The sequence below is a fragment of the Puma concolor genome, chromosome C1, assembly GCF_028749965.1.
Source record: "Puma concolor isolate L17-30 chromosome C1, mPumCon1.1.hap2, whole genome shotgun sequence".
NCBI classification, from domain to species: Eukaryota; Metazoa; Chordata; class Mammalia; order Carnivora; family Felidae; genus Puma; species Puma concolor.
In genome coordinates, this window is record NC_141674.1 from 59,682,514 (window position 1) to 59,709,661 (window position 27,148).

The 27,148-nt window shown below is 35.2% G+C and overlaps 1 protein-coding gene across 1 annotated transcript in view; it reads right to left on the reverse strand.

Moving 5' to 3' along the window:
* NEGR1 (neuronal growth regulator 1) overlaps positions 1–27,148 on the reverse strand; it is an 862,121-nt gene that overhangs the window by 347,711 nt on the left and 487,262 nt on the right. The gene's annotated exons all lie outside the window — the stretch shown is intronic.

Here is a 27,148-nt window from a genome sequence, read left to right on the forward strand (position 1 = left end):
ACAGATCTCTTCACCCTGGGATTTCTTAGAACCTTTGTTATGCTTACTGTAAATCTCCAAGAATGAAGGGGATTGTATTTCTTTGTATGTTCTTTTTTTTTTTTTTCCCTCATGTACTAGACTATGTATGCTTTTATCCAAGAGCATTTGAAAAAACCGGTGACCATGGAATATACTTTGGGAATGCTGGATAGGAAAATCCCTAAATGAACTTCCAATTAAACTGTCCATATCCTTTCAAATATCAGACGGTCTCTCACTTCATCCTCAAATGCCATGGATACGAATCCTGGGTTCTCTACCAGCTGTGTTATCCAGGGCAGTTTACGTCTGTATCTCAGCCTCCGTGTCTTCATGTGAAAGATGAAACCCATATAGCTGCTGTGAGGATTAAATAAACCACTGTATTTTAAAGAACTTAGTAAAGCACCTGGCATCAGTATTAGCTATCATTATTAAATGCCCTAGGACACATATGTGGCTTTTGAATTTCATTTCAGTACTGCCCTTTTCCTGTGCTTTCACCAACTCATCACTTTGGCAGTGTGTAAGACCAGCTTGTGCCATAAGTTTTAGTTTACTCTACACAAATTATAGTATGTTGAAGTTCCAGGTAAAAACCAAAAATTGGCAATTAGATGTCTTCATAATTTTTAGACAAATAAGCCTTTTACTGGAATTCTTTTAATTGTTCCATTCTTAGGCTTTCTTTATGCAAAAGATATGTTTTCACAGCTATTTTTAAAAAGGTAATTAAAATTTGTCACAGGGATAAATTAAATTATCTATACTTTGAATATCATCTTAGATTTTTTTTAATAAAACCAATATTCCATTACCAAAAAACCCCTAGAATGATTTGATTATAAATATAAAGTATTTGATTATATATAACTGTAGCTAAGATTTAGGAAAAAGCTTATTCCTAACTAATATACCATTGTAACTGTTTCTAAATGACATTCTTTAATTGGCATTTAAAACAAATTATCATTAAACTCTTCAGTGAGTTTTCCCAGGCAAAAATAAAAATAAAAAAAAAAAGAATCATTCCAAACCGAAGACTCTTTTTAGCTTAACTGAAACAGAACAGAAATAAAAGACATTAAGATACCCTTGGAGGAAAGTAGAAAAAAGTGTGCATGACTCATTGGTGAATAGGAGAACTAATAAGAATCAACTTAAATTAAACAAAACCATCATCTGGATATACGGATGTAGGTGCAGGTTTGAAATAGTAAACTATGAAATACGTGTGTACATATGTACATATATAAATACACACACAATTACATACACGCTAATGGCCACTATTTAAACAAAAGTTATATAGTACTTTCCTCCTTCATACAGGAGACAGTACATAGAGATCAGTCAAGTTTATCGACGCATTCCAAGCATATAACTGACTCAATTTTGGGCAAAGGTATGTATATTTAAGAAAAATGATGGAATGCCACAAGACCATGAATTCTATCCTGTATATTATTTTGTCAATTCTTTCTGATCTTAAGAGTTAGTTTACTCTTTACATGTCTACCTATATTTAAAGTGGTAAACATGAGTGATAAACTAATATTAAGCACACTATTTGGCTTCACAGAGAAACAACTAAGTCCCTTAGCAATAAACTTAGATTTGACATTTAACTTTGGGAAATTGTGTGGTGGGGATGAGTGTTGAATTCCAGGTGTGACATGTCATCTCAGTGATGGCAATTGCCTCCCGGGGCCTCATAAGTCAGGATATGTTACAGGGAAGAAACATCTGGAAAGAGGATGTTAGCAAAGGAAAATCCCTCTGGCAAGGCTCTTCTCCCTAGAATGCATCACCTGTTGGCAGCAGATGCTGTGTGTGAAGAGGGCCAATGAAATCCTTCACATGCACTGTAGCTCGTGGAGGCAAAAACAGGTGTTGCTTTGCTGACTGTTCAAAGCCATTTTATATTCAGTTCAAGACTGCAAACTTTTGCTGAGTATTGTGGAGGGAATAATTCTGGACTCACAGGAAATGCAAAATTTTCAAGGCATAATCCTTGCCCTCAAGGAACTTAAAATTAAAAGAAGGAGGCAATTAGGTAAGTAATGAAGAGAAGACAAATATTTTCCATTCCCATTTTACATGAGTAACACATGTCTAATAGGTATGCCTTGTGCGACCAAATCAGCAGACATTAGTTTTATGTTGGTTTCCTTTAAAGAGAACCATGTAGGATAGTTTATGCACAAAGTTATTCAGTGTGGTACTATTTATAATAGAGAAAAACTATTAATGGCCTCAATGTAGGACGACAGAAATAGAGGTATTGTTAGCTCTGCATCTAGAATAAGGAATGGTACTGGGAAAGGACTTGGGATGATCTGAGGCAGCATCATGCTAGGAGAAAACAGAAGAGAAAAAAAGATGCTTTTACTTTGGGTAACAAGAGCAGGGAAGAATGGTAATGCCTCAGGCATCTTAAGATCATTCAGTTCTGATGGGTGTCCCTGGGTTATAGTTTGTGTATAAATCATGCATGCACACAGGTCGGGAGGACTCTGTTGAGCTCTGTGAGTGACAAAGCAGCATGTCTATAGTATTTCCAATATACTATGCACTTGCATAGAAAAACAGAACAATGAAGAGAGTTAAAATATCTTATTATTCTAGGTGTATGTTCCTTTTCCATATGCCTTATCTTAAACTCTCTCAAACTCTTTTCATTTAGAAATTGAGCTGAAAAATCATTTGTCTGTAAAGGTGCATAAGTGTTCAATCAATTCAACAATTTTTAAATCACTAAGTAAGTACAGATTTTAGTAACATTTTGAGTTGCTGTGCACATGTTTATGACCTAGAGCAGAATAATAAAGGAATAAATTAGTCATCTAAATGTAAACTTGTTTAATTCATAGGAAGAAATTATTATAACATTATCATCACTGTTATCATCATCACGATACCATAAGTAAAAACAATGAAGTTACAGATTTCATACTGAATCACAGAATATCTCTCTCCTAAGTGGACCCTTATTGGGGATTCTTATGACTTTGCAACTGTGTTCATAATTAATTGTTCTATGTCACCAGTTACAGAATTGAAGAACATTGGAAACTTTCTAAACAACAGAGGTTGGAAGATTGTGTTAGGATGGAGTGTTTTTTGAAATTCCCATATACATTTAAGGGAGTAACTCTTGGATCCTCAAATTGATCATCTGCTTTGCCTTTAATTACTTGCAGGCCTCAAATTCAACTACTACCTAGTACTGCGTCCTCAATTCCTATTCGCCTCACCATGGTGAGGGGATAATGCATATTTAGGTGAATCTCTTGATTTCAATTTACTAAAGGTAATTTAAACTTCTGTTTAGTTTCACTTTCACTAAAAAATGTGCAGTCTGACCTGCCCCGACTGCCTTCTCTCAGTTCAGCCATCTATCACAGTGTCCTCAAGCAGGGTATGGAGCGGTATCAGTAAGGAAAATTGTAGAATATATATCCAAACCAAAAACTAATGATTTCTACAGGGCCAGCCATTTGGGATTATCCTGCACCATTTGCACCATCATGTGCAACTGAGTTTGTGAGTGGCTTCATCTGTTTTTTGTTTTTAAAGTGCACCCATTTTTATCTACATATAAATAAAATAAGTCTTTCACTTGTTTGTTTAATGAGCAGCCTTCACAGAGTTAACTTCAATTTCTTCTAAGAATCCATCTTGTAGTCTGGAACATAACCAATAAAAATTTGAGAAGTCAACATAAGGATGACTATGAGACTATGATTCATATGAATCATTTGAATCATATGAGCCCAGTGTTTTATCATATTAAATGCGCAGATGACTTTGAGAAGTAATAAACACAACATCGTTCACACCCATACCAAGTTCCATGAGATGTGAGGCTGGGTCACACATAACACTGAAAACCTTAGATGATATATTTGATGATTATCTTAACTGTAAGTGCAAGACAGTGACTATTTGGATTGGGAAAGTTGTGTTGGCTCACTAGAATCAATTAAATGGCCCATCAAGTTCTTAAGTTGTGAGAGTCAATTAAAGACCACAGCACATACAAATCCATGTGGAAGTCTTCTTTGAATTTACAGGGATTAAAAAAAAAATGGATGAAGTACGTACTTAATCTGGCCCCAAACATTCACAGATTATTGAAGGAAACATCAGTTCGGTATTTACCATAACCACAATATTTACCATAACCACAATATTCTTGGCATAAACCCACTTGTTTCCTCAGGGTGTAAAAATCACAGCAGTGTTTTATAGGCAAGTGCACTCTTCACATCATTCTCTGAAGCTATTCCTAAAATCATTTAAAAGCTTCCATATATCTATTTGGATTATGCACACGGTCACCAGATCTGTTCTACAAATATGTTCACTAGGCCAAACAATAAATAAAAATAAAAGTTATTCTATGTCTCTGGTGTCTTGCTTGACTTAACTTTCTTCACAGTGACTTCTTCCACCCACAAAACTTCCTACAAAGAAGAAACACTGAGTGAAAATTTCAAGTGAATGTTAAAGGGTTAGAATTTTACCTTAAACCATTGTATCACTGATGGCTTTGATCATCTCAAAGCCAGATAGATTTTTCTGGGCATGTGTCTTATTGAAATAACAGCTTGTACCCACAACCCTCTGTCCTTCCTCACTCCTCTTATAGTTTCTTTGTTATACCATCTCTTATATCTGTCAGTATCATTGATATTTACTTCATTGTTAATTACCTCTTCTTCTCATAGAACAGAAGTAAAGACCTTGGGTAGGAATCTAGTTTATGCAACAGCCTATCACCAACACCTAGAAAAGGTCCTGACACATGGAAAATATTCAACAAATATTTGTTTTCTTGTTCTTTTATGGTTGAGCTAATATTTCTTTGACTTTGTAATGAATATTTCCCATAGAATTTTATACCACTGCGAGAATGATGCAATATCAATATGTAAGAATATAGTGAAAATATAATTATAGTGTCAAGAGTCCTCTGTGACTTTTTTCAAGGATTCTCCAATTCGGGGGATTCAATATTCTTTTAAAAACACAGTATTTTCCTATGTCACTGCCTACCATAGTTTATGCCAGGCAAAATGTGTATGATATGGCAATAATCATATACATTTATACCCAACAGAATAGGCTGTCACATCTTAGTACTGTATATGTTGATTAGAGTTGTTTTTTTTTTTGTTTGTTTGTTTTTTTGTTTTACTTAAAAAGCTATGTAAATTTGGGGTCAAAAGGATTTGACCCTAAGAGTGTATACATATTATTTCTGCCTTTTTTTCCCTTCTCCATAGATTCGGAGTCTAAGTTAGTTCGAATAAGCTATATCTCTGAAGATTTTCCAAACCGCTTGAATCAACAAGCTAGACATAACTATAAATCTTCAGAGAATTGGCGCTTTTTTGCACTCCCATCTCTGGTAATGGCTGGCAGCATCAAAAGAACAGTCTTCCTTTCCCTAGGCTGGCACTTCCCTTTTCAGTCTTGGCCAGCCCCCAGAAAGTGAAAGCAGAGCTACGTTACATAACAAACCTCCTGGAAAAGGTGCTGTTCTCAAACTGAGAGAAGAAGAAATTGTTTCAGGATTTTTTTCCTCTAAATTGGTTTGCTTGTGGGTGCCTGATGGTTTCCTGGCTTGCATCTAACTAGCAACATTGTTTTCTCCGGCTCATAGACTATAGCTGACTTTTTATAGTTTATGACATTTTAGAGATTTCTATGGCTTCTCCCCTCATTCCATCACTCAGATAGTGATAGGAGGAAAAAATAACCCAAGTGTGACTTGTAAATGCAAACTTGCCAGATTTGTGAATACCTACGGATGGAATATGCCAGTACTACTTTGGGGGGCAAAGAATATATCTGAGAAAAGATGTATCTTTCAGAATTTGGTTCCAACTTTGAATCATTTTGCTTAGCTTAGTGTTTTTCCTTTTCTAGAAAACCTATGTCCACGTTTTTCTCAACTGGCTTTGCCCTTCAGGAGGTCACTATATAAAATAGTAAAATTGGCAGAGACCTATGTTAAGCCATTCATCCATCCATCCATTCCACATTTACTGAGCACCAACTTGATTAGGGAGACTAATCTTAAGTCTATGTCTAAAGAGTTAGAAAAACCTAACACTATTAACTGTAATATGGAGTCATAAATCCTACAAAGTGGATTTTGTAATATAAGTTGTTTTGGGAACCCTGAGTAGTAAATCTAACTCTACCTATGGAGTCAGAATTGGAGGGGGTACTGATATTAGACAAGGCTTTATGAAACAGATGGCATTTGAGTGGACTTTGTGGGTTAAAAACATTAGTTTCCTGCACCCAGTTAATCATTAAGATAATCTGATGAGTGTTTTACAATCTTGGGGTGGTGAGAGCTAGTTCAGGAGATTCTAGACCAAAAGGTGTAGAGTGAGTTCCAAAATCTATCGGCTTTATGGGAAAACAGATCTCTCCATGAACTATTCTCACCTACATTTAAAGTCTCCATTGTAATTAGATAGGCCTTCCTCCAGATCCTCAGAGTAGTTATTTGCCTTCAAGGGCCTAAAATTAAAATGTAACTACCCCAAGAAGAGATGATTCCTTAATAGCTTGCATTTATTTTCAAACTTCCTGACAGCAGCAAGGTGGGTGTAGTGAGGGCACCATAGCAAAGGTAGAAAGATGCTATGGGAAACTCTTCCACACTGTGTAATTTTCTTTTGGGAAAATCCAGAATTGGTTCTGCAAAGCAGTGAGCAAGACAATCCACAATGGAGAGAAGAAAATGAACATGTGAGAGGAACAAACCTCATAGGACATGGAGTTATTGAAAAATCGAAGTGGAAATAGCTTCTCTTTCTCTTCTCATTTTCTCCATCTTACTTTGACTGCCAAATGCATGGGTGTGCATCAGAGGGATGAGAGAAAGAAGCAAGTAATCTCTAAATTTAAGATGGATTTTCTCATTGAAGAATGGTGTATTTGCTAAATAGGTTTCCCATGGCAAAACAAATATATATTTCTTACGTGCATATAGGTTATATTACGAAGGCTTAGCACACATGAGGATTAAAATGTGATAAAAAGAATAAAAGGTACTGATTTAGAAAGGTTAGGTTTTAGTAGCTTAATATTTATTTAACAATTTTTAAATTTTGGATTGATGGCCACTTTCTCACCTGCTATATAAACATTGTGAAGGCAAATAATACCACATTGTTATACAAGAGTTTCAATATTTTGGACTGTAAAGGTTTTATTTTTGCTTCATTTTGGCTACAGGATCAATAGCTGGCCTCCACACATGAGTGTTTATACACCAGAGTTCAAATCCCTGCTGTACCTCAGGCGAGCTTCAGCTTCACTTACTTGGATGGTTCAAAGATATAAAATACTGCTTAAAATCAGGACCATAATAGCAGCTACCCCCTCAGGCAGCAGCAGCGGGAAGGCTGGAGCGCACTTACAGCAGTGTTGTATATCACAGGGAATCTACAATGCCTGCTTAATTCACCCTTCCCCCAGTAGAGGACGGTTACAAAACACATAGGGAGAACATCACAACTGAAATTTCTCAGAGCACACAAATGTAGGGGTCCATACCTAGAGAAGCAGAATTCTTAAGGAGCCAAGTCCAAATCTTTAAACCTGCAGAGATGGTAACCTTCTATTAAGAATAAGTAATTAGCTTTTACTTGGAAACAATTTGGCAGTATACTTTAAGGACTTTAAAAAATTCCAACCCAGAGAGCGAATGATACCCTTTCCAGGAATTTTAAGGAAAGTAGGTTACTTCTTTCAGTATAGTCACTATTCCCATAATCCTGGTGGCCAGCTCCACTGTTCTGTTTGAAAATGTGCCAGCAAGTGCCCTCTGGAATGGCCTGGGTGAACTTTTCTTGCCTCATCCTCAGTGCTGAATTATTCTCCACATAAACCAGAGGCAACAGCCCAGCTGTGCCATACCAGAACCCAGCTGCCTTCTTAGCAAATATTTCCCATAGCTAAAAGCATGTTTTAGTGTTTTTGAAACACAGGAAAGTCCAATGTCTACCCTTGGACTCATAGAGTTATAATGTAACACCTGGCTCCTGATTTCAGGAGGTAAGCCTGTTCCAGCTCAATATGAGTCTTCCTTGTTAGGCTGAAATTTTTACAAATGTGTTAGCATATTTTTATATCTAAAGGCTGCTATGCTGGTTTTTTGTACGTGTAGAGGAGATGTGTCATTTCAGTGCAATCAGAAAAATAATTCCTTCTCAGAAGTGCTTTGGTGTCGTTGTTCTTTGAATAAAATATTTTTTTCTGATTATGAAGGTAGTACACATCTATTGGAAAAAAATGTAGAAAAATATATTTTTTGAGGGGAAAAACTCAAAATCACTTAGGAAGCTGAAGCTTCTAAAATCCTCCTTTGGTAAGTTATAAACAAATGGCTGTCAATGCTTTGAGTCATTCATTGTAATACAGTCTCACAATTCAGAGAAAATCACTATTAATAATTTCATATATTTCATTTCAGACTTTTTATGCATGTACTTTCACATAGGCCCCAGAGATTTCCATGTGGTCCAACAAGCTTACCAAGGAATTGTGTTAAGCCTTGGCAGAAAATAGTGCTCCCTTCTCTAAGTCACACATCTTCTAGAAACTGAGCTAGAAAGTAGTTGGAGAAGGATTAAAAAATGGACATTGTGGTTCTCTTTCCTTATTGGAAACATGTCTAACAAAAGGATACCTACAGCAAAGGTTAATATTTGCTGGGCATCTACTATGAGTAATGTACTGAGAATTTAATGACTTTTTTGTTGTGGTTGCCAGGGATGGGATCTGTCATGGGGCAGAGTTCTACATGTCCAGTCCCCACTTTCTTTTTCCACCTACTCACCTGCCTTTTTGTTAATTGACTTATATGGCAGTTTTATAATATGGCCCCAATTCTTTTTCTTCCATCATGAATGAGGTCTTAGTAGTACCTTCACAATTAATTTGAGTAAGTAAGTTTCTGGCCACCTCAAATAATAGATTTGGGGAGGAAGTAATGCTATGTGACTTCTGAGACTGGATCATAAAGTACCATTTGTTTTCTGCCCTGTTGTCTAAGAACACTTGCTTTTCCAGGTCCAAGTTGCCATATAATTAGACTGACTGCTTTGGGGCCACCATGGTGGATAGAACAAATGTAGACCCTACACATGGACCCCAAATGGAGAAGTTTTGAGACAACAGAAGCAAAAAGGGAGCCTAAGAAGCACCCTAACTCTTCTAGGCTCTTAACTCTTTCAGTCATCTTTATAAAACTCCAAATATTGTGTTCAAATAACAGTATCATGAGTAAAATATTTAATTGTAGTTGTTTAAAATTGCCAAGTTCAGGCATGGTTTGAAAAAAATAATGAATGTTGGAAGACTTACACTATCTGACTTTAAGACGTACTATCATAAGGGCACCTGGGTGGCTCAGTCGGTTAAATGTCCGACTTTGGCTCAGGTCATGATCTTGTGGTTTGTTAGTTCAAGCCCCGCATTGGGCTCTGTGCTGATAGCTCAGAGCTTGGATCTCACTTCAGATTCTGTGTTTCCTTCTCTTACTGTTCCTCCCCCACTCCCACTCTGTCTTGCTGTCTCTCTCTCAAAAAATAAAGAATAAAAAAATTAAAAAAAAAAAAGACTTACTATCATAAAGCTACAGCAAAGACAGTGTGGAATTAGCATTGTGATAGACGATGGAACAAAATGGAGACTCCAAAAATAGGTGACAAAACTTGCCATGAGGATTAAATCCCTGATTACTTTTAATAAAAACTAAGATATCTAAAGTATAAGTGAGTGATGTAGGTCAAGAGAAAATGTGCACCTTTACATTATGAGTGATAGGGCCTGGTGGGAGCACCAGTCTGAAGAGGGCAATGATCACTGAAAATTTCCATTTAGAAAATGGAAGCCCAGCCTTGACAGATCTTTAGATATGAATTTTTCCTTTTTGTTTTTTGTACCATATACACTCATCAAAATATCTGTTGACTTCTCCTGGCATCAACTCAAATGGCACTATAATGGCAATTAGAAATATTTGACGCTTATTGAAGACTCTTGGTCATCACATGCTGGAAAAATTGTCACGATATAGAAATCTACATGGTCTATGAAAGTAAACAGTACCTTGGAGTTATATACATACACAATCCTGACCGTATACTACAGGCCCAATGTGTTGCTCAGTTATGGAGTTACAATCTTGTTATCTCCGCCTTACACCCTGGCAAGCCTTGAGCCTATTCATTTTCCTCAGAAGACCCAAGGAATCCATTTTCACATTACATTGCTTGGTTTCTCATAAAAGCTGTAGGTTATCACACGAATGTGCAGTTGCTCACCTGTCATTGAATAACCATGATTAGATCTGCAGGATGACTATAGTCTTGCCTTAGGAAATATTCTGAGAATAGGTTTTATTTAGAAATTCAAATAATAAAACCATGTTTCCTATTAATATTCTACTCCCACCAAAATAATTTTCATCTACATTTTTTAAATCATCATGCTTCTTTAACTACTTTTCTGTATGATATTACTTTATTTATGCTTTTGAAATATAACAACCAAGTGTTTGTATGCAAATATAAACCAGGAGATCTCAGTACAATCTTATGGTTACAAGCACAGATTCTTTCTAAAATTGGGCTAAAAGGTTATTTGCCAAGTTGCTGGCCCCTAGATCATTAGTCACAGTGGCCTAAGTGCATTCTCTTATAATTCAATATCAAAGAAATTGCTTTTATGGCATTAACTATATTATATTCAAAATTGTATAAATTATTGAAATACTATGCCTACTGCCAAGATATAAGATAGTTCACATGGAAAAAAGTTGCATTTTAAATTATTCATTGGAAAAAAAGTCAGTCTCTTGCCAGAACTTGTTTTATACTGGGGCTAGCTTCTGGGACTTACATTTAAATATGAATCACAAAACTCTGGAAATTTCAAATACCCATAATTTCTTGGCATTGAATAGAAGTTTTCTCTCTTTAATTAGTTGACTTTCATCAAGTGTATTAAACGTTACAAATTGTCTTGTATCTAGGTGTTAGTCTAATGAGCATTTATACAGAAAGTATTCACAGGTAATAGTCATAACAAAGTAATAGAGATGATCTATATAAAAATACTGAAATCTGGTGCTTTTCTTTCTTTCACTATTTTTTTTAGAGAGAGAGCATGAGTGGGGGAGAGAGGCAGAGGGAATGAGAGAGGGAATGTTAAGCAGGCTCCATGCTCAAAATGGAGCCCAACATGGGACTCCATCCCACGACCTTGGGAACATGACCTGAGCCAAAACCAAGAGTCGGATGCTCAACCAAGTGATCTACCCAGCATCCCTCATTTATTATTTTTGAATACAATATAAAAACTATATAACCAATTATTAAATATCTTATATATGCATATGCACATACATAAATTATATGTATGCATATATGCATGACTATATACATATATGTATAATGTTATATAGTTGGCATATATTATACTGGATATGCATGTTTATGTGTGTGTATCCTGTAACATCATTAGATGCCTTTGTTAATGCTAGAATACGGTAATAAGGGGGCAAATGTTATCATAGGAAGGCTAACCTCAAAAATTCTCTCTATATACAGATTTATATATTATGCATTTGGTTAGAAGATATTTATTTATCACTTGCTATATACTAGCAACTATGACAGGTACTAGTTATTTAAAATTTAATAAAATAGAATTCCTGCTTTTCAGTAGCTTATATATTGATGGGAAGAAACAAACATAGAGGTAAATTAAAAATATAATTATATAAAGTTATAAGGGACATGTACATAAAATATTATGTAAATCTAAAGGGAACTCACTTACCCCAGATGGAGATGGAAGAGTGGTGATGAAGAAGCAAAGACAAATTTTAGAATAATATGCTGTAACTATCTGGAGAAGTGCATTCCAAGTTGAACAACAGATGTATGAAGGCACAGAGCAGGGAAACATCATGATCCATTTGTAGATTATGTATTTATCACTGTGGTTGCAATAGTTGATTGAACTAGTTGGTCACAACTAAAATTATACCCTTTCTTTGCTTTCAAGCCACGAACAAATTTCTTTATTTCTTACATATTTCTGGAAAAGTAATATGAATGCGGAAACGATTTTATATTAATCCCTGAGTACTGTATAGGATCACACTTGTACATAGTAATTGCTCAGAAAGTGCTGAATAAGAATGTTTTAATCTGTTCTAAATGCTGCTTCTTTGGAGAGTTAGTCCTTAACACACTCATTAAAATGTTATTCTCCCTCATATTAATTACTACATTCTGAAGAAAAAACAACATTTACCACCTCTCACTTTGAATTAACAGACATTGTAAGTAAACTACACCCTGGGGTATTAAGTAAAACAAAAAAACAAAAAACAAGAAACAAAACAAAACAAAAAACCATGCTGTTTTATTTCAGCTTCTCCAAGGTATTAGGCATGTCACATATTTTCATATCCCAACTGAAAGGTATCATGCATTTTTATTTTGGCTTTCTAGATAATATACTATATTTTTAATAGTTGAAAAATGTGGTTAAGACTGAAAAGTATATTCCTTTGGGAATGAGTGTTCTGAACTCTGCTGTTCTGAATATTCCCGTCTTATCACTTGACAAATTCCCTAAAAATAAGGCAGATCCTCTCTTCTTTTTGAAAGCTAGAAAACTCAAGCAATCTACTCAGTAAACATTAGCTCTTTCATTCTATATTTTTGCCTATACCTAAGTATCATAACTATTCTTCTTTCACAGCTACTACTATACTGGAATGACAGAAAGTATATCTAAATTTTTGTTTGGAGGGTTGAGAGAAATGAAAAGCAAGGTTAGCCATGTCAAAATAATCAAATTTACCTTTTGGGTAGGTTAACCAACTGTTCATTATTCTATGAACACATTTAGTGTGTGTGCACATATATATATTTCAGGAGTCATTTGACAGTTGTTACTGGTAGTTTAAGCAATCAAATGGAGAAGTGTGGACAAGGAACTCATACAGCCAGGAAGAATCCTATCTGGTTAAGCTACTACAACCATTGTTGATGGGTAGATTCACGTCAGTAGGAAGGGGCAATATTAGAGGAGTACCATAGGAAACTGTGTTTGGCCCCTCCCTTTTCTCAATTTTAAACAATTTGGATAAATCTCTTGGAAACATGTTTATTCATAAAACCATATCAAGGGGTTATGTGTTCAGTTACAGTAACTATAATTTAAGAGTGAAACACTGATGTTTTACAATTAGAGGTCAGTCAGAAAAGTAAAGTGCCCAGACGCAATGCCATGTAAAGATACAACTGAAGGGGCTAGGAATATTTATATAAAGATAAGAAATGTAAGAAAAGACATTTTTTTGATTGATCTGTGGACTTATTCTAAGTTGTTGCAGTACACAGAATAATGGTAGATTTTATTTCATTATAATGAGGTGTATGTATACTAAACAAAAATTGTCCTCACAATGAAAAATATTATTTTATAAAAACATAAGCTCTATGTCATCAAAAGATTCTCAGAGAATATGGAAGAACAATAGGATTAAAGAAAGGACTACTACATTGAGTGGGTTCTTTGGTCAAATATGCTCTTGGGATTTTTCAACTGTTGTGTTGACTCTTTTCTATACTGTCTGCATATACATGAGGAAGAAATCCAAGAAAAACATCATGAGCATGTTAAAGTGCTTGGATAAATGGTTATTTATTATGTTTCCTTTCAGTTCTTAAAACATAATAGGCCTGAGTAAGTTCTTGTTAAATTCTTGTCATGGAAAGAACATTTGATTAATATCTTGGTGGGGAAAAAAGAGACTATTCTCTGCTATCTGAAAACTCCATTGGCCAATTTTATATATTCCTTTTCCAAAATAATAAGAATATTATATCAAGTGTTTAAACCTAACCAATTTTTTGGGTTTGTGTGCATTACAGCAGTGACAGTGTATGCATCCAGATCAGTGTGTTAGTGTAAACAGATGGAAATATGTTTCTCAGTTGATGAGTAACATAAGAGCCCTTCTCATCCTGTTTCAACAAACACCTAAACCCACACACTTTCTGCCCTGGTTTCTCTTTTTTTCAACATTTATCTTTGAATTGCTTTTAATCTCTAGAGATGGGATGACCACCTGCCTTCCAAACATATTGCAAAAACAGCAGTGACTATGGTTGGTTTTTTCCAGTCGGTTATTTTGTTGAAGAAAACATGTATCAAATGACAGCAGAGTCACCAGCTGATGAGAGGATTTTTTATGTATATAACATTGTGCTTTTTGGTAGGAAGATGGCAGAATTGTGCTAAGATTTTAATATCAAACTGTTTCTATCAGGCTGAGAGTTGTGATACTCAAATGGTACCTTAAATGACTGAGTTGTGCACTTGATACTGCATGGTACTTTTTAGAAAGGGAACTAAACAAAATTTATAGGATAAAGAAAAATTGGTAGTAGGAATTATAATATGTTCCTTTCTGGGTATAGTAAGTCTGCTAATTGGTCACCAAACTGATTTGTGCTTCTAGGCACATGATTATATTTTGTTTCCCAGAATCCCTTGCTGTTATTCATGGCTGAATTTTAAACAATGGAATGTGAGCAGAAGTCCTGTGTGATATTTCCAGGTTTGGCCCACAAAAACTTCCCAATGATGGTCCTCCATGTTATTTTCCCCTACCCAGCTATACCTGGGGTCTTGGGAATTGGAAATCATATATTGAAGGTGACAGAAATACAAGATAGAGAACTAGTGTCTAGAGAATGTAGCTTGCTTGTAATGAACAACTGGTTTGGATGTTCTTTAACAAGAAATAAATAATATGCCCAGTTTTATAAAAGAGATCTACCAATATTTAAGGAAATAATCTCTATGTTTTATATAATTATGTTTTTTTTGTTTTGTTTTGTTTTTTTAAATTTTTTTTTCAACGTTTTTATTTATTTTTTGGGACAGAGAGAGACAGAGCATGAACGGGGGAGGGGCAGAGAGAGAGGGAGACACAGAATCGGAAACAGGCTCCAGGCTCCGAGCCATCAGCCCAGAGCCTGACGCGGGGCTCGAACTCACGGACCGCGAGATCGTGACCTGGCTGAAGTCGGACGCTTAACCGACTGCGCCACCCAGGCGCCCCTATAATTATGTATTTTTATAACAAAAGAAGATTAAGGAAATAAAATGTAAGGAAAAATAATTGCTATATATATATGTATATATACATATGTGTGTGTATATACACACACACACACACACACACATATATATATATATATATATATATATATATATATATACTATTCCTGAAAATGAAAAAAGGAAAACGTCAACAATTCATTTTATGAAACTGATATAATGTGATACTAAATATGGACAAGAACTATACAAGAGAAGCAATTTCACTTATGAACAGAGAAAAAATATAACAGTGAATCCATCAATGAATATATATATTATATTATTTATATTATATACATACTATATATATATATATATATATATATATATACACACATACATGTTTGTGTGTGTGTGTGTGTGTGTGTGTGTGTGTGTGTGTGTAATGCTTTATTCCTGGACTGGGATTCATGGGATATTGTTCAGTATACTAAACAGATAGATAGAAGGAGAAATGTACATATGACCATGTCAATAGATACAGCGAAAGCATTATATGAGAAGAAACACTATAATTTAAAACAAAATGTTGCAACCTAGAAATAGAAAATTTCTTTAATAAAGTCACTAAAAGTATCTATAAAAATTCACAATGATTATTATCTTTCATTAAAAGTATTAGACATATTTCATTAAAATTAAAACAACGTAAAGAAGACCATGTTTACTGTTTCTCATTCACACTTGTTCCTAACAAGTTCAGTAAGATTAAGAAATAAGTTAGAAGTATTAGAAAGAAAGGTCCAAGTTACATACTACTGAAATTGATGAAATTGATGAGAGTTTCATCCAGACTACAAAATAGATGTGAATTCTTCCCACAATAAATCTATACATTTGATAAATTTCCATTTTTATTCACAGTTCTACAAGATAAACCACCAGTATCAGTATTGAAGGGTAAAGGACACAGAGTAGCCAAAATAACCTTGATTAAGACATATAAAGAGAAGAACTTCTTCTATATACTCTCAAGTAGACAAGACAAATTATAAAATACTGATGGAAAAATAGAGAACAGAATGAAACCAAAACACACAAAACACATAGTATACACAGAACATATGCACACAGAAGTTTTGACTGTGGAATATTATAGATTAAAAAAAAAAGGATTGTAAAATTTAATCAATGGTGCTAGGACAACTGACTATTGGCTATCTTATAAAAAAAGATAAAAGTGGATTCTGACCTCACATCATGAACAGAAATAAGCTGGGCATATATTAAAAGCATAGAATTAAAAGCAAAATACTTAAATGTTTACAAATTTTAAAATAACTGTATTATATTTAAGTTGGAGTATGACATAAAACACACACCATCATGAAAAAGATCAATAAATGTGACTGTATTAAATTTAAAACCATATACTTGTGCACATGTGAAACACCATAAAGAAATTAAGTAAAGCTCCAGATTTGTAGTACTTATAATGAATGCAAACAAACAAACAAAAAGATTGGTACCATGAATATATAAAGAATTTCAACAAGACAATTAGTTAAAAAGTACAAAGAACAGTATAATAAAAATGAAGAAAGGATATAAATAAGAAATTCATAAAAAAGGAAATTTTAATGGCCACCTCTTTGACAAGCAGTAGAACTTCCTTAATAGTTATGAGTTTAAATTAAAATAGCACAATTTTAAGTTCATGATATTGGCAAAACTTTGAAACTTAAGTACTACCAAGGTGATGAAGGTGCCTAAAAATGAAATATCATACAATGATGAAAATAGTATAAAACTGCAAACAATTCAAAAACATCTAGTAAAAGTGAAGATGCACATATATCTCTACAATTTCATTTCTAAATATTTACATATCCTAGAGCCTTGTGCTTTAAATTGTGGTTCTCCATCACCTGGAAGCTTGTTACAAATGCAGATTCTCAAATGTGGCCAGATCTCCTAAATCAAAAGCTGCAATTTCTCCCTCTTTCTCTCTCAAAACAAATAAATAAATAAACTTCAAAAATTATAAATACAAATAAATACAAATAAATATATTATAGGAGTGCCTGGGTGGCTCAGTTGGTTAAGTGACTGACTCTTGATTTCAACTCAGGTCACCATCTCATGGTCATGAGATAGAGCCCCATGTAGTGTTCTGCACTGGCCATGGAGTCTACTTGGGATTCTCTCTCCTTCTGCCCCTCCCACTCACACATACTCTCTCTCTCCCTCCCTCTAAAAAATAAATTAGTTACTAAATTAAATATACTATAAAAACACAAAAGATATAAATCAAAAATATAAATATATATAAAATTATGTTTATTGATCTTATAAAATTTCACAATTAATAAATGTTCGATGGAAAAGAAAGCACCAATTGGAAAAGAATCATGCAGTCTGAAAGTGTGATGCCATTAATAAAAATACTTAGAATACATAAAATATTCTGTAAATTATGATGGTTACATATATACAATAAAAACGTAAAAATATGTATAAGTAAGATACACACTAACAACTAGATAGTTCAGAATCATGGAAGGGAAATAGAGTAAATGGTTTAGCTGTATTTGTATACTATTTCCATTTTTTAAGTCAAGTGAATCAATATTATCAAATAGCTAAATTTGTGTATTGGTGGTATTTTATCTGTACTTTTCAAAATTCACTAAAAGTAATAAAATTTTAAACAAAATCTTAATTAAAGAAGCCCTTATCTCCTGAGGTTGTGGTGACTCTAAATGAGACATGATGCATGAATGAAGGAATGGCTTTGTATAGTGAATGTTACATTGGTGTTAGCTGGCATTATTAATAAAAATTATTTTAATGAAACTATGACAAAATCACAAATATTAACTTATTACTAATGAATATGAAATCACTATAAAATGAACCAAAAGCAGTCATCATTTTCCAGTCTTATAACCAGTCTTGTCTCTAGTGATTCTTTCCCGTTATGCTTTTCCCATTTTCTTGGAAATGTTCAACCTAGTCCTCCTTCCCTTCTTTTTCCTATTTCCTATTTTCTTTCTTTTATAATTAGTTGCTTACTACTTTTGCATACAATCTATTCATTTCCTGTTTCCTCTCTTCTCTTTTACATTTTTCTTGTTTCTCTCAGCCCATTCTGAGTGTGATGTGCAGCAATTATGCAAGTTACTTATCACAGAATTTTAATAAAGAACTTCTATATGTTGGTATTAAATGTATTTGACCTAATGGAATGATTGATGTTATGATCAATTTGAATTCTTTAAAACCAAAACAAACCAACACAAAAACTATATGAGAAAAAATTATAACACCCAATGGAAAAATATTAATTATTTGTTGGCTTCATTTCCAGTTAAGTTCTATGGCGTTTGTTATCAAATATCAAATCAGGCACTAAAAAGATAGACTTTCCCCAAACTATTTGGAAACTGGAAGTTCACATCCTTAGGAAGGGAGCAGTGTTTTGTTTAATGGTATACTGTGAAAAAAAGAACAGCTACATAGTTTGGACCCATACTAGCCTGTGGGGATCATTTTAAAGTCTCATTCGGTCCTAGAGAAATTGTGCGTTTCCGTGTGCACACATAGGTCTCAGATAAACCAACTTTTGGTCATGAAGATCCAGCTTCTGGAGCAATACTGATGCTAACTTTGTTCTCTTGACTGCATATTGATACAGTTCTAAATTTTAATTGCCAACTGTTCAGCTAGCCTGAATTCCCTCCAATCTCCCGCCCCTGGCCACCATATACACTCACACAATTTTCTTTCCAAGTGTATGGAGGCCTCTTCTGTGTGTTCTCCTCCCCCATCTCAGGAGATACCATAGAGCCTCGGGCACATCTCAGCCAATGCTGAGTGAATGCTGTTATTTACACATTTCCCTGGGAAGTGTGCATCCTGCTAAAGAAGATGCTCTATGAGAAGAAGCATGCTCTGCTAAAGTACAGCATTACCATCAATCCGTTTTCCCCCAGAGGTTTCCCCAGAGGTTAGTTTCAGAGGTAATGATAAATAAAGTCATTATCTTTAACTTTACCCACCCCCAAACAATGTTGATTTTGTACTTTTTCACCATGTTTAAATAATCAAGAAAATGAGATTAAAAGCCAGTGACCAACTGGCTTGTTTTAATACAGTGAATAATGGCACATAATTGGAAGAATTTTTAAAAATGAATTCCAGGGTAAAAAATGTTAATTTTGTCCATCAGAAAGTTGGTAAATACTATCAGGAACAAGAAACTGTTCTCTCTTAAGCAAGGCAGATGTCACATTCCCCTACAATCTCCTAGAGAGACGGGACGGGGGCCCTGCAAGTACAAAGAAATATCACAAAGGGAGGAAGTAGATTGCTCAGTACCAAAAAAATGGAACACCTATTAAGTTATGAAAGAGTTGAGGAGTACTTTTGCTTGGAGTTCTAGGGAAGACCTTTTAAAGGTCAACGGTTTTGTACAGGGGCCCGATATAAATTGTTGGGGGGCTGAATGGCAGGGGTTAGTAATTTTTTACAAAAGGCACATGTATCATTGGAGCTCATCATAAATATTTGTTAAATGGTGGAAGAAAGGATTTGTATTGCTAAAGGGGAGAAGGGATTTTAGATGAAACAGCATTGTTGCAGAAAGATTGGCATCCTAAAGGACAGAAGAAAATATTCTTCAAACACTTAAATATTACCTCATTTATTTTTACAGTCATATCATGAACTTATTAACCTAATTTTAAACTATTAAAATCTGAGAATTATTATTAACTATTAAAATCTCAAAATAACCAGATAATAAGTGGCAATACTTATTATTGTACTTGTATTATACTTGTATTATACTTATTATTGTCTCCTCCAGTGTTTGGCACATAAATGCTGGATGAGACCAGTGTTGAAATAAAGTTCAAATAAAAATGTCCCATTTGTAGTTTAAGGCTAAGGATCTTGGAGTTTGGCTGCCTTGAAACTTTATCACTTACTATTCATTTTATTCATTTGACATTGAACAAATGATTGAAATTTTATCATCCTTTGTTTCTTCTTGTAAAATTGGGATAATTATAGGGCCTACACAATAGTGATTTTTTTTTTGTTTTTTGTTTTTTGTTTTGTGGCAAGAATAGATAACAGTATAGAACTTAGAATATTACCTGACATAAATTACATACTTGATAAATGTTAGCTTTATAGAACTAGCATTAAATACTCTTGCGTTGAATAGCTTCAGCAGTCATGTTGTAATTATTTGGGGGGAGATTTTAAAAATGATTCTGAATAATACCTACATTTGTCTTAATATGTCTAGTTGTCTTTGTTTCCTTTTAATAACACTTTCAAGTACTGACTCCTTTTCTACAATTAGGTAGCCTGCACCATAAACTTTGTCATAAATTTTCTATTTGTACTGATCATCTTTACTGGCAAGATATCTTTACAAAAATCAAACAGGGCTTATTTTGTTTAAGCTGAATTGCTGTAGTATCTAGTTATAGAATGTGATCAAGTATAAAATGTCTATCTTTGTTTTACATCATTAGGTGCCATTCCTTGTCATTTAAAAAAAAAAGTATGTGTGTCTTTAATGTTAGCCAATCAATAGCCAATGTTAAAGGACACAAAGAACCAAACATTCACATCCTTCCAGACTCAGGTGTTTTCTCTTCATATAAAGCAAACAGCACAGCTGGGGGGAGTCAGAGCTTCCCCTAAAGCCAAGACTGGCTTTTTGATATTACCACTGACTCCAGCCCATTTAGCAGGTAAAATCAGATTTGGTGAAGCAGAGAATACCCACAGTGAGCCCAAGATAAACAGCAACAGAAAAAAAAAATACACAAAGAGTTAGTTTTAAAGAGAAAGTTCATGGTGAGGAATCATCTTAAATATGAAATGAAAGATGCAAAGAGTAAACATAAAAAAATGAACTCCTACTGAAGAGTAAGAAATAAAGATTATTAAAAAAGAAAGATGGAAAAGAAAACTAAGACACTGGTTGGAAAATACAAAATAAAATGGCATGCAATAAAACGATAGGCCATAAAATAACTGATACTGATTACACATTCCCTATGTTCCAGGCACTCTTCTAAAGACTTCTACATATTACAGAACTCCATCTTCACCATATTTATGTGAGATGTTATTTCCATTTTGCTGATGGGGAGATCAAGGCAATTTCATTAACTTGCTCAGATAGCTTAGCTATTAACTGGGAATCTAGGATTGAACTGACTTGATGTGACATAAGCTTAATTTTTGTCTCCAAGTCTATACAAGCAAAAAAGAAGAAACAATAGAGATTTATTAAACAAACTGAGAAGATAAACATATTACACAGAGAAAACTTAGCTGACAGTACGAGGGAAAATTATTGGTGCTCTGCACTTACAATCCTTTTTGATCCCATTTTTTTGAGTTTGCCCAAGAATGCATTACTGACAAGGATGTTTGCACAGTTTATGTAAGTAGCTGCATCTACCATATTAAAGTATTTACCTCTCTGCAATAATTAAACCTATGTCTTCACTGGACTGCTTTACTAGACTGTGTGTTTCTTGAGGATAGAAAATAAGATCATGTATTAATCTGTGTTCTTTTTATTTATTTATTTTATTTTTTTAATAAAATTTTTTAATGTTTTATTTATTTTTGAGACAGAGAGAGACAGAGCATGAGCAGGGGAGGGGCAGAGAGAGAGCGAGACACAGAATCTGAAGCAGCTCCAGGCTCTGAGCTGTCAGCACAGAGCCCGATGCGGGGCTCGAACTCGCGAACCATTGAGATCATGATCTGAGCCAAAGTTGGACGCTCAACCGACTGAACCACCCAGGCGCCCCGATCTGTGTTCTTAATAATTGGCAAAGTCTCTGATATTTTGGAGGAGCTCAAAAACCCTAGTTCACTCCTCTCTCTATCCTTTTTCCTTATCCTCATAACACATTATTCACAGCTTCATATTCTACTTTCAATCAAAATTGTTTGCTTTCTTTCTACATGCAATCCTCTTTGTCTTTATGCTTTGCCTTCTTTGTTAATGGAGATGTCCCTCTGTTCCTATGCAGAAACCTGCAGAAACCACTGAGTACTAACCCCATTCCTTTTGACTACTCAAGGGATTCATTACATTAATTGTCCTGCTTTCTCCTACATCACCTAGTGTTCCACCTTTTTTGGATCATTCCCATAACATGTGTTGTAATTTCTGCAATCTTAAAAAGAAACAAACAAACCGACACAGAAACAGAAATGGAACAAAAAACCTCTTCCTTCTCCAAATACTGCACCATTTTTTACAGTAAAACTTCTCAAAATAGTGTCTAGCCTCACAATTCCAACTGTCTTGATATCCTTCTCATTGATTTCACTTGGATTAGACTTCTGGTGCCACTACTCCTGTGCATTTCCTTCTCTCTCGTTGCTCTACAATGAACAACATGCTGCTTAATCCTGTGATCAGGTCTCAGTCCCCATCTTACTTGATCTACCACCCAACATTTGACATAGTTGATCAATTTCTTGTCTCTGAAATACTTCCTTCACTTTGCTTCCAGGAGAATACACTCTCCTGGTTCCCTCACTGGCCTCTTCCCCCAGTCAGCTCTGCGGGTCCTTTCCTATCTCACCAACATCCTGATATGAGAGCATCTCAAGGATGGCTCTTTGGACCTCTTCTTTATCTACATTACTCCTGCAGGGATTTCATCAAATTGCATGGTTTTAAATACCAAGTCAAAAGCAGACAACTCTTCTCTGAAGTATAGGCATAGATCTCTCCCATATCTTTCCACTGACTTACATGCACGCATATACAAATTCTTGCTCAGCATCTCCATGGTGGCATCCAACACATACCTCAACTTTAATGTGTTTTAACTGGAACTCTTGTTATTCCTGCTCAAATATCCTTTGCTCTCAGTCTTCTTTATTTTAATTAATGATAACTGGTACTTCCAATTTGCTCAAACCAAAATCCTTGAAATCACCTTCAGATTCATGCTTTTCCTCACACTCCACATCCAATATAAGCAATTCTTTTTGACTTTGTCTTTAGAGCCTCTTAACTCTTTTTCCTGCTGCCTTTCTTGTCCCCTGCAATCAATTCTCAACATCGAAGGCACAGTAATCCTAATAAAATAAATCAGATTGCACTGCTATTCTGTTCAAACATTCCAATAGTTTTCTGTCTGTTGCGGACTGAATTGTGTTATTGGTCAAAATATGAATGCTAAAGGCAATTCTAGTGAGAGCTCAGAAAGAAAAGAGAAGAGCAAAACATAAAGCTTCTATCATCTCAGAGAATATATATATCATTATGAACAGAATGGTAGTAGAAATATGAACATTAACGGTGTTTCTGGTGAGGTCTCAGACGGAAATAAGAAACATGTTATTAGAAACTGGGGGACAGTGATTCTTGTTATAAAGTGGCAAAGAACATGGTTGAATTGTGACCTATTCTTTTGGAAGGCAGAACTTATAAGCTATGAAACTGGAAAAGGTTTCTCAGCAAAGTGTTGAAGATGCAGCCAGGTTGTCCTTACTATTCATAGTAAAATGAGAGAGGACAGAGACAAACTAAGGAAGAAACTTCTAAGCAAAAAGGAACCAGAACTTAAAGATTTGGAAAATCTGCAGTCCATCTATATTGTAAAAAATGAGAAAGCCTGTTCTGGAGAAAACACCAAGGATGCGGTTGGATAAACACTCCATAAAGAGATTACCCATGGGTTTAGTCAGCTGTCTTGGCAAAAACCAGGATGGGACAATAGAGCTATTCAACTACGATTATGCTTTATCCTTTGGAAAAGGGAACCTGAAAGCTCCACAGATCATCATGGCTGCCGCTACCAGCAGAGGTCCAGAGTGTACAGGCCCAGAAGGCAAGGCTGTTTCCTCCAGTTTCAGAGGGTGAGGCAGCTCCTAGGTTTTAGTGGGCTAGGCAGCCCCTGCAAATGCCATGGGCTTGAGGCCATCTCAAAGACAGAAACCCAGGGCTGTGGGGGTGACACTGCTACTCCAGTGAGGACAGAGGGCAGAACATCCAGCCAGAGAGGATTATCCTGAAACCTTAGGATCTAATAGAATTTGTTTCCTAAGTTGTGAGACCCACTCTGCCTTATTTATTTCCACTGCCTTCCTTTTAGAATAGAAATGCCTATGCCTTTCTCACCACTGTATTTGGGAAACACACGACTGGTCTTTTCACATGTTCATGACCGGTGAGAAATTTTGCCTCAGAATGAACCATACCTGGAGTCTCAACAGCCAAAAAGCTGATTTAGACGATACTTAGATGAGACTTTGGACTTGGAGTTCACGCTGAAATGAATTAAGACTTCCAGGCCTTTGGGGGTGCCTGGATGGCTCAGTTGGTTAAGCATCTGACTTCAACTCACGATCTCAGGGTCCATGAGTTCGAGCCCCACCTCGGCCTCTGTACTGACAGCTCAGAGCCTCAAACCTGCTTCAGATTCTATGTCTCTCTCTCTCTCTCTCTCTCTGCCCCTCCTCTGCTCACACTCTGTCTCTCTCTCAAAAATAAACAAACGTTAAAAAAATTTAAAAGAAAGATGTCCAGGCTTTGGAAAGGGGTGACTATATTTTACATGTGAAACAGACACGAATCTGGGGGAAGGATGGAAGACAGAATGTTATGGACTGAAATGTGTTCCCACAAAATTCGTATGTTGAAACCCTAACCCACAATGTGACCAAATTTGGAAAGAGGACCTTTAAGGAGATAATTCATTTCAATGAGGTTATAAGGGTGGGGCCTATAGGACTGGTGTCCTTGTAAGAAAAGACCAAGAGTCTCTATTTCTCTGCGCACATACAGAGAAAAGGCCCTGTGAGGACACAGCAAGAAGGTAGCCATCTGCAAGTCAGTAGGAGAGGTCTAACCAGAAACCAATGCTGATGACACCTTCATGTTGGACTTCCAGTCTCCAGAACCATGAGAAAAGACATGTCTGTTGTTTAAATCATCTTGTCTGCGGTATTTTATTATGGTAGCCCTAGAAGACCGTCAGACTCAGAGAAAAAGGTAAAGTGCTTGCAGTGGCCAACAGCAACCTTCCCATCCTCATCCTCATCCTATTCCTTTTCTAATATATTTCTCATTCCACCCTGCTCCCGCCCTATAGCTCCTTGCTTTCTTATATTACCCTACCTCAGACACTCTAACATGCAGTTCCATATATCTGGACTCTTTCTTCAAATATATGCATTATTTTCTCTTGTATGTCTTTTAAGTCTTTGGTCAAACGTCACCTTTTCAATTTTCTTTCCCTATTCATTCAATTTACACATTTTACCTTCTCACCTTCCCTGATAAAAATTCCTCCATAGAACTTACACCTTCTAAGATACTGTATAAATTACTTATGTACTTTGTTTATTGTTCCTTACTGTTAAACAAAAGTTCCATGGTAACAGACATTTTTATCAATCTTGGTCTCTGCTGAATCTTCAATAAATAGAACAGATTCTCTCACATCATAGCTGCCCAATAAGCATTTATTAAATAAGTTAAAATGTGTTTAGATTTTCTTCTTTGATAGAGAGTAACTATTTTCATCTTTGTATTACTAGTACCTATAGAGTAAATACAAAGTATTAAATTTTATATTAAAAAGGCAATAAATCAAGCATCAGTCTTAAATGAAAGACGAAATGCTTGATGCTATTAGGGAGAGGAACATGGAATCTAAAATCACAAACTTACCATCTTTTCATGTTTATTTATTTACTTTCAGAGAGAGACAGAGAGAGAGCAGGGGAGGGGAAGAGAGAGAGGAGAGAGAGAAAATCGCAAGCAGGCTCCCAACACAAGGCTTAATCTCACGTACCGTGAGATCATGACCTGAGCCAAAACCAAGAGTCGGATGCTTAACCGATTGAGCCACCCAGGCTCCCCAACATTTCTATCATTTCTGATATTTATATGAACATTTCTATGTAATAGTTGGAAATGATTACTAAGAATATGACAGTTATTATAACTGTGTTTGTTTATTCATGTGTTATAAACTTGATAATAAACAGCAATCACATGCCTTGTTGCCAATCTTCCCCACCACTGTGAATGGTGCAAGTTGAATTAATTAGTAAGAATATATGTAATGCAGTTCAAAGAGATCTGCTGACTATGGTTCAGTGGCTGGCTTCATAGTACCATGTAAATTAAGTACACATTCATACATAACATCATCCAAGTTAGGTTCACATGTGGAATCACAGAGATGGCTTTACACTCTTTTTGAATATCGCTTTCAATGATAACAAACTAGCACAGTTTTAGAGATAATTGGAATGTTGTGTTTAGCTAGAGATTTCACTGCAAGCACATTGTGTGCAAACAACATTTACAATTTCTCATGTTTCCTTTTGTGAACTGCTTAACTATTTGCCTGCTGTAATGTATAATAGGGGAAGAATTGCAATCTGTGTGCCCCTGGTTTATTTAAATGACAAAATTTTACTCATCTTCTCAGCCATAGGTATCGGAAAGGCAAACAGAAAATAGGTGGTTAATGAAAAAATAATGACTATAGAAAATTTGCTTTCTCAAGCCTCTCAAGCTCTCATTATCAAAATAGAAATGAATGAAAATAATCTCATATGATATAAAACTTTATTTTATTTATTTTTTGCAGGAACTTTGTATGAAAAATAATTGCCACCCATCTACAAGAGAGAAAAAAATCATTATTATTTCTAAAATTAAGGAAGATCTGATTCAAGAGTCTCAATTTGGGGATGGATGATAAATAATCATAAGATATGCCATGAAAAATCATGTCATAATAAACAAAGACTTTGCTATGCCCATTCTGACAGTATTAGTTCCCTGGCCTAATCCTTTTAATTAGTTTTTTTTTTTTTTCAGTCTGGCCAAGAAAATATAGTAAAGATGATATTGAGATTTTTAAGAAAATACATTATAAAACAT